We start from the raw sequence: 9,593 nt of genomic DNA on the forward strand, positions 1-9,593 counted from the left end.
CCAGTTGAAGGGGTTGACCACAATCATCCCTTGTACATCACTGTCAAATGCCGAGGGCTTTGGGTTCCGACTGTCCTTATCGATAATGATTCAACGATCAATGTTTGCCCATTGAGGGTGGCTTACCGTTTGGGACTAACTAAAAAGGACTTTGCACCTTCCAATCTGGCCGTTAAGGCATATGACAGCACCCGCCATGTAGTTGAGGGTACGTTGATGCTCAAACTTGATGCTGAGGGCTTTGAAATGGATGTTGAATTCCATGTTGTCGACATCCCTGCCACTTTCAACCTCCTGCTTGGTAGGCCGTGGCTCCATAGATCTGATATCATGGCTGTGCCATCTACCCTCCACCAAAAAGTCATGCCGGGACTCCCTACTGGCAATTTGACAATTTGCGGGGACTCAGGCATTCGCCCGCTCAAAGAAGATGGTACTCCCGTCTTAGGGATTATGCACGGAGAAGAAGACGTGGATCTCAGGGGTTTCTTTTTTGACACGTCCGGCTCTATTTTTGCCATCAATGTGGATGGAGACTTTATCATAAGTTTAGTCGCTTTGGACATCATGAGGAGGATGTCCTATCTGCCCGGGTTGGGCTTAGGGGTTCACCAACAAGGGATCTCGAAATTCCCCACCTTTCCTTCCTGTGAGTGCCGTTTTGGTTTGGGATACAACGCCTCCGTTGGGGATACAAAAAGGAGAAAGTGTACGGGAAAGCCTCGAACTCTTTACGGTGATCCTGACAGCTACTTTCTATGCGAGAAAGGAAACACCGTTTACACAGGGCAGGCTGAGCCCTTTATCGATTCAGTGACAGGGGAATTGCTACCGGGTTTTGAGATTTTTGCTAACGACACCTGGTCGGACAGCGATGAGGAACCAACAAGGATGGAATTCAAGGAGAAGCTTAGCCAGCCGAAGGTCAGGACTGACTGGCTGGGATCTTTCAATCAAGGGAGCTTGGAGCAGATGTTCCATGAATTCTCCCAAGTGGGTTTGGCCGAGGAAGCTGAAGAGGCTGAAGTTTTCATGCTCGAATCCGATGCCCTCGAAGATCCCATCTCTCTCATTACAGAAGCCAAGGGTAGCCTAAAAAATTGCACTTTCAAACCACGTTTAACTTGCATTGATGATGTGTCTGAGTCTGACATGGAGTCTGCTGAGTCTAGCTCTGAGTTGGAGTTTGTGCCTCTTGACCCTACACGTTATAGCTTTTATTTTGAGTTTGACTCTGCTGTACTTGGTAGCCCTAAGGGGCCTTCTGCAATGAAAGAACCTACTTCTGACTACTTTAATGATTTATATATAAACTGTGTCGACCCTGACGATGAAGGGATAGACTTTGATGGGGATATTCCCAAGGAAGTCCGTGCCTTCATCGAAAGGGAAGATGAAAGGCATGCTTAGCCATTAAAAGAAGAAGTAGTTTCTTTAAACTTGAAAGATGAGAGCGATCCCTGAATGGTTCAAGGGGGCTCCACTTTATCCCTGGAGGAACATCATGATTTCAAAGAGCTACTCACGGAGTTTGGTGACATCTTTGCATGGTCTTATCAAGACATGTCCAGCATTGACCCAGAGATAGTGGAGCATCGAATCCTACTGCTACCAGACGCTAAACTTGTAAAACAGAAACTAAGACGGATGAGGCCGGATTGGGTGCAGAAGATCAAGGATGAGGTCACTAAGCAAATCGACGCTGATTTTCTTATGGTTTCTCAATACCCTACTTGGGTTGCCAACATTGTGCCAGTTCTTAAGAAAAATGGACAAATCCGGGTGTGTGTTGATTTCAGGGACTTGAACAGAGCGAGCCCTAAAGATGATTTTCCCTTGCCGCATATCGATGTGCTTGTTGACAATACGGCGGGACATGCCATGCTCTCATTCATGGATGGTTTCTCAGGTTACAATCAGATTCTCATTGCATCAGAAGACCGTGAGAAAATGACATTCATCACTGAATGGGGGACTTACTGCTATTTGGTCATGCCATTTGGTTTGAAGAATGCTAGTTCCACTTATCAGCGCGTTGCTACGACTATTTTGCACGACATGATGCACAAAGAAGTTGAGGTCTACGTGGATGATACGATTGCCAAATCAAAAACTCGTGAAGGGCATATCCCTGTTCTTCGGAAGTTCTTCGAACGACTTCGTAAGTATAGAATGCGTCTCAACCCGCAGAAGTGCACTTTTGGGGTCACAGCAGGAAAAATGCTTGGCTTTTTAATCACTACTCGTGGGATTGAAGTTGATCCATCAAGGATCGAGGCTGTACTTGAAATGAAGCCACCAGAATCTGAAAAGGGAGTGCGGAGCTTTTTGGGAAAGGTTCAGTTCATCAGCAGATTCATCGCCAAGTTAACCTTGACTTGCGAGCCGATGTTTCATCTCTTAAAGAAGAATACCCCATTTGTATGGACGGATAAATGTCAGGCGGCTTTCACGTCTATTTAGAATTACTTGCAGAATCCTCCGGTCCTCATGCTGCCAATTCCCGGAAAACCATTGATACTTTACTTGTCGGTGAATCCTTCATCTATGGGGTGTTTATTAGCTAAAGAAGGAGATAAGGGTGTCGAAAAGGCCATTTATTACTTAAGCAAGAAGATGGTTGGGTGTGTAGAATGCTACACAGCTCTGGAAAAGACATGTTGGGCTCTTGTTTGGGCTTCTAAAAAGTTGAGACACTACATGCTTGCTTATCCAGTGAAATTGATTTCTCGAATGGATCCTCTCAAGTATCTATTTAAGAAGCCAACACTTACTGGTAAGTTAGCGCATTGGTTGCTCTTATTGGCAGAGTTGGATCTCGAGTACATCACAAGAAAATCCGTAAAAGGGCGGGCTGTTGCGGAATTTTTGGCTGATCACCTTGTCATTGGACCAAAAGACGCAGATTTCCTGTTCCCAGGTGAGGAAGTAATAATAATTATCGAAGATGTGTGGACACTCTACTTTGATGGAGAGGCCAATCAGAAGGGATATGGGATTGGAGTACTATTGATTACACCTGATGGCTCTCACATTTCGCTTGCGTTCAAGCTCAATTTCGTTGTCACAAACAAACAACCAAGCTGAGTATGAGGCCTATATTGTTGGTATGGAAGCCGCTTTTACCCTCGGTGTGGAGAAACCCGAGGTCATTGGTGATTCTAATCTTGTTGTATCTCAAGCTAACGGGGACTGGAAAGTTCGTGAGGAGAAATTGAAACTTTATCATCGGAACTTGGAAGATCTCATTCCTCGTTTTAATAAGGTTACTTTCACTCACATTCCCCGCTTGAGGAATCAATTTGTCGATGCCTTGTCAACCTTGGCTTTCATGGTCGAACTTCCTTTGTGTCAAACTTCGCCCTATCCTGATTGAACAGCGGGACTATCCTGCCTATCAGTTTGTCAATGCCATCGATGATGTAGATGATGGCCTACCCTGGTACCATGACATATGGAATTTTGTCGAGAGTGGGGAGTATCCGACTGAGGCCTCTAAAAAGGATCAACTCGCATTACGGAGATTGGCTGCTCAACACATCATTTATGGAGGAAAGTTATACAAGAGATCCCATTGTGGGATGCACAAACTCTATGTCAATGGTTCTGAAGCCACGAGGATCATGGAAGAAGTTCATGAAGGAGTCTGCGGTCCTCATATGAGCGGTGTCATGCTCGCTAGGAAGATCCTACGATAGGGTTACTTCTGGTCTACAATGGAGTCTCAGTGTGTGGATTATGTACGGCGTTGTCATAAGTGCCAGATCCATGCTAACCTAATGCATGTTCCCCATTCTAACCTATTTGGCATGACTTCTCCTTGGCCTTTCTCCATGTGGGGCATTGACGTCATCGGCATGATCAGACCGTCTGCTTCGAATGGTCACAGGTTCATTTTGGTAGCGATAGATTACTTTACCAAGTGGGTGGAGGCTGAATCCTACAAAACCTTAACTGCAGTTTAGGTGGCTCATTTTATCAGAAAGAACATTATCTATCGATACGGTGTACCTCAGGCGTTTGTATATGATAATGGGACTCATTTCAAAGGTAGGGTTTTGAAACTTTTTGAGGAATTCAAGATCCAGATCCATCACTCAACGGTCTATCGCCCTCAAACGAATGGAGCTATCGAAGCGGCAAACAAGAATATTGAGACGATTATCAAAAAGTCTGTTGAATCTGCCTGGGACTGGCATGAGCAACTACCTCTAGCGCTTTGGGGGTATCGTACGTCAATTCGAACATCGACAGGGGCGACACCCTATTCTCTGGTTTACGGGATGGAAGCAGTACTCCCCGTTGAGCTCGAGGTACCGTTACTGAGAATTATGGCCAAGTGTGGACTTACGGAATCTGAATGGCTCAGCGGAAGATTTGTGAAACTCATGCTCTTCGATGAGAGGAGGCTCCGTGCTTTGTACCTGTAGGTGAATAAATTCAAGTAGTGCTTTGAACAGCACTGGAATGCAGCGGCTCCACGTGCCTCTTGAACGTAACCCTAATTCGTCAGAGAAACCCTTATCCTGCAAAACAGACAAGGAGTGAGCGCACCTTTGCCTCTCGTGGCAAAGGCCCTCCGATGCCTTTGTTAGTATCACGTACTAGAAAACTCAGCCCTAATTATCAGTAGGAAAGCAATAATAATGCAACGTATTGCGTACCTTTTACCTCTAGGTTTACCTCATATTTATAGATTTATGGATGCTTGCTGTCCAAGCATCCATGTTGCCATAGGATTCCTAACTCGTATAGGAATCCCAAGATATCAAGGAGTCTCGTTTCCTTTATCAGTTTATGGGAAAGAGTCCTTTTAGGATTCTTTTCCTTTAAGAGCCGAACATCCCATATTCGTTGGGTATCTTTCTCAGATCCTATATTCTTGGGATCTTATTCCTTAACGGAATACCACTGTTTCTAGACTCTTCCGGAATGTTCCCTCTATTTCATCATCTGACAGGACCTCTTTCCTTGTTCGGCCGTCTCATAGCCGAACAAATGGTCTGGACCAGTTACTTCACATGTAACTGGTCCTAAGGAAACAATTTGGACCATATCCTTTCTAAGGAGCTCTCCTTCTGTTCGGCTTTTCTCTTGCCGAACAATGTATCTGAACAGTGGCATCACATGTCACTTTCCTTGTATCTGGTCCAATAACGTCTCATGTTATTGTACCGAGAATCGTACAACCTCTCTGGACCATTGACTTCTCATATCAGTGGTCCACAGTGCGTTGACCCCTTGTTGACCGTGCTCGGGCTCATTTTGCACCTGTTCGAGAATACCTCCCTACAATTGCTCCCCAGCTTTGCTCGTTTATATTTTACTCAGATGACGAGTAAAGCTTTTAACCGAACAAATTCACTTTGTTTCTGCACCCTATTTCACATATTGGTGCAATGTTTCATCACTTTGCTTAAGAAAAAATCATCTTTTCTTGTGGCCGTCACAGGCTTTTAGCCCTAACCTTTACACGCGTCGATCATCGTATTGCGTTCCATTAAATACGAACAGACGTGTTTTATGGGAAAACGGAACGCTCAAACGGCGTCTGGGATGACGTTTCACGTACGCCACCCACTTTTGGGGTATTTTTGGGTTTTCGTCCCATTTTTCAAAACACCCCAATCTTCCCCTTAGACTTCCTCTGCAGAAGAAAAGACTGTTCAAGCGTTCCCCCGCCATTGAAGCTCTGTTCATCGTCTCAAGACCTCTTCTTTTAAGGATTCCATCGACTATTCTCGTAAGTCATCATTTCTTCTTCTTACAACTCCATTTCTCTAGTGGATTGTTTTCAACCGCAGTTTAGGGTTTCATTGTCCCCATTGCTTTACACTTCGTAGAATTCCAAAATCCTATCTTGTAATGGGTAGATTTCGAAGGCACTGTAATACTCCTCAAGCCATGGCTAGTTTCAGATCTCGATATGGGATTCCTGACAACGTAGCTACTGTTTTGGCTCCTGAGGATGCCATTCGTGAAAGCTTCGATTTTGACACCCTTCATATTCCAGTAGTAGCCGTCGTTGAAGGCGGAGTTAGGTTTCCCCTAGCCCCTCTGCTCCGCCAAGTCTTAGCGTATTACAGGCTTTCGCCAATGCAGGTTTCTGCCAATTTCTTCAGGGTAGTTATGGGCATAAATACCTTAAACCAAATGTTAGGGACTTCGCTAGGCCTGTATGATATTCACCATCTATACAGTATTTCCAGAACTGGGGATGCCCTTACTTATTATCTAAAAAGTAGGGATTCTAGAAAAAAGCTAGTCCTTGAACTCCCTGACTCTGCTCGAGGGGATGACGACGACTTCCTGTTTGTCACGGGCAACTTCGAACCCAGAGATGAGGACGGCCAAGTGATTGGTTTTCACGCTCCTCATGTATTCGGGAGCCCACGTTAGTGCTTTCCCCTAATTTCAAATCCTTGTCCTTTTTCATAGGAAAAGCTTTTTCATGCTTTCTAATTATTTATGCTTTGCTCGGCTGCAGCTTCGAACATTAACCGGGGTTATAATATCATAACCCCTCAAGTGCACGTAGCTGATATCAAGCGAGCACTTGCTTTCAACGGCGAAGGGACTTACCTTGCTGGCCGAGCAAGAGCGGCTCAGGTTCTGCTGAGTTACAAAGCGTCATACGGGGGGTTTATTGATCGGCGTACCCGAGCAGCGGACAACCTTGCAGCGGCTAGTCCTTCAAGACCTGTTCCCGAAGAAAGGCGTTCTCGGACACCTCCAATCTCCGACGAACCAATTCCCCTTGCCGAAGAAGCCTCCAGTCCCACATCAAGTTCTTCTTCCAGCGGTTACACGCCTTCACCTCCAGCAATGAACCAGCCAATTGATTTAGGGAGTCTTCTCACCATACCTGGTCGAGGTCGTGGCGCTGCTCGGGGCCAAGGTGGCCAAGGTCGTGGCCGCCGTACTCAGACTCAGACTGATGCTCCTCCTGGCTTTTCCCCAGAAGAAATCGAGGCCATCCACAGGGAGAAACGTCAACGGGTGGAACAACCTCAAGAAAGACCCCCACCTTCCTCCTCATCTCCTGCTCCAATATGGGCTCCCTCCTTCTCTCATGGGAACCGAGCTATCACTGCTCGGGACACTGTCAAGACCGAAGGGACTGCCCTTGCATTGTCCCAGGCCTTTTTGTTGCCTGGGGACATGCAAAAAGAAGTTGCAATGTCCCCAGACAATCTTCTCAGTTCTTTCATGTCCCACAACGCCAAGGTAAAATTTCTTTTTGTGATCATAGTGTACACAGAACTCAACAGTTATGTTTATCTCAATTGTTTTGAATGTTTCCAGGTGATGCAAAAAATGGTGGCCATGGCTCAAAAACTTAGCCAATCAGAGCCCCAACGAGCAAAACTTGTCAGTGAAAACTCCAAGCTCCAACGTACCATCATCAGGCTTGAGAGAGAAAGGAACCAGGCCCAGGGGGTTGCAGATGGCCTGAAAGGACAGTTGAAGGGGACTGAGAACAGTCTTGCCCAGACTTTGAAGGAGCTCGAGACGTCCCAGAATGAAGCTAAGGCTGCCTTTGAAAAGGGATATAATGAAGGAATCAAAGTTGCCACAGAGAGCTACACAAACCAGATGCCTGGAATTCAGGATCAAGTTTGGGTGGCGTCTTGGAGGGCCTGCCTTGAAAAAGCAGAGATTCCTGAGTCATCTCCACTTTGGACCAACATTGAGCTTCCAAGCGCAGCAGCTGGTGATCAGGAGGAAATTGTTGAAGAGGGAGATGAAGAACAGGTCTTGCAGACAGCGGAGCCTCCTGTTACCGAAGTGGAGCCTCAGAGTGATATGACCAACTCTGGCCAAAAGGAAGCCAGTGGTGGTCAACTTGAAGATGAGAATCTAACTGCAGCTGAAGCTCCTCCAATTGTTCCTACAACCGTTCAAGACCTGACTGAAGATGAGTGAATATGTCTTTGTATTGTGACAATATGTTTGGCTTTCTGTTTCTGGGCCTAGCCAAAGTGTTTAAAACATTCTAACAGTATTTCGTACTTGTCTTTAAGTATTTCGTACTTATGCATATATTTGAATGCTTCTAAGTCTGTGCATATTCGTTGTATGATTTGATCAGTTTTGTGCATATTCTCGTATGCTTATGCACGTATTCATATGCTTTGCATAGTCTCGTAGAGTTTAAGTTTCACGTGCTTTAAACTTTTAAGTTTCACGTACTTAAATGTTTGAAATTTACACAAGTATTTCGAACTTGTGTTCAACTTACACAAGTATTTCGAACTTGTGTTTAAGTGTCACGTACTTAAAAGTTGATAAGCAGTGATTAATGTTTCACGTACTTAAACTTGAGTTTAAGTTTCACGTACTTAAACTTGTGTTTTTAAGTTTCACGTACTTAAATGTTTGAAATTTTACACAAGTGTTTCGAACTTGTGTTCAAGTGTCACGTACTTAAATGTTTGAAATTTTACACAAGTGTTTCGAACTTGTGTTCAAGTGTCACGTACTTTAAATGGATATCCTATACCCTGCTCCCCAATACGAATGAGGGAAACCAATTTTGTAATTTTGTATTTAAAACAAATACCATGAGAACTGCAGTTTATACTAAGAAAGTAACGATCATTCATAAACTGTAAAACTCAAGAGAGCGCTACTCGTACCCCTTGTAGCTAAAAGAACAAAAATAGAACATAAGAGAGTTTTATTCGTAACTCTCACACAATCACGATGTGCAAAAATAAAAATTTATTCATATAAAAAACTTTCTCAGATTATGGACATTCCAAGGTCTTGGCACTGGGTTCCCATCCAAGTCCGCCAATCGATAAGCCCCAATGCCTGCGATTTCTGTAACTCGATATGGGCCTTCCCAATTTGCCCCTAGCTTTCCCTCATTAGCCACTTTAGTATTGCCGAGCACTTTTCGTAGCACAAGGTCTCCAACACCAAACTCTCGTGGGTGTACATTCTTGTTATAACTTTTGATGAGCTGCTCTTGGTATGAGGCCAAGTGCACCAAGGCCCGTTCTCGTCGTTCCTCGGCAAAGTCTAACTCAATCTCCAAGGCTCTGTTATTTCCCCCACTTTCAACCAAAGTGGTCCTGTTGGTCGGCAGACCTACCTCCAATGGAATAACAGCCTCTGTTCCATACGCCAAAGAATAGGGGGTCTCTCCCGTAGACCTCCTAGGTGTTGTACGATATGCCCATAGAACCAATGGCAATTCATCAGGCCATTTCCCCTTTGCTTTATCCAAACGTTTCTTAATCCCATCAAGAATGGTTTTGTTAGATGCCTCTGCTTGGCCATTACTTTGAGGGTAGGCCGGAGTTGAATAGTAATTTCTTATCCCATACTGGGTACAGAAAGTTTTGAACTTTTTCTGAAATTGAGACCCATTGTCCGTAATCAATGAGTACGGGACTCCAAAACGAGTAATGATGCTCTTCCATACAAACCTCTCTATCATAGGTTCGGTGATTTTAGCCAATGGTTCTGCCTCAATCCATTTGGTAAAATAATCTGTCGCAACTAGCAGAAATTTCCGATTTCCAATTGCCTTGTGTAGTGGACCCACTATGTCCATTCCCCATTGAGCAAACGGCCAGGGACTC

This window comes from Rhododendron vialii, chromosome 7a (assembly GCF_030253575.1).
Source record: "Rhododendron vialii isolate Sample 1 chromosome 7a, ASM3025357v1".
NCBI lineage: Eukaryota > Viridiplantae > Streptophyta > Magnoliopsida > Ericales > Ericaceae > Rhododendron > Rhododendron vialii.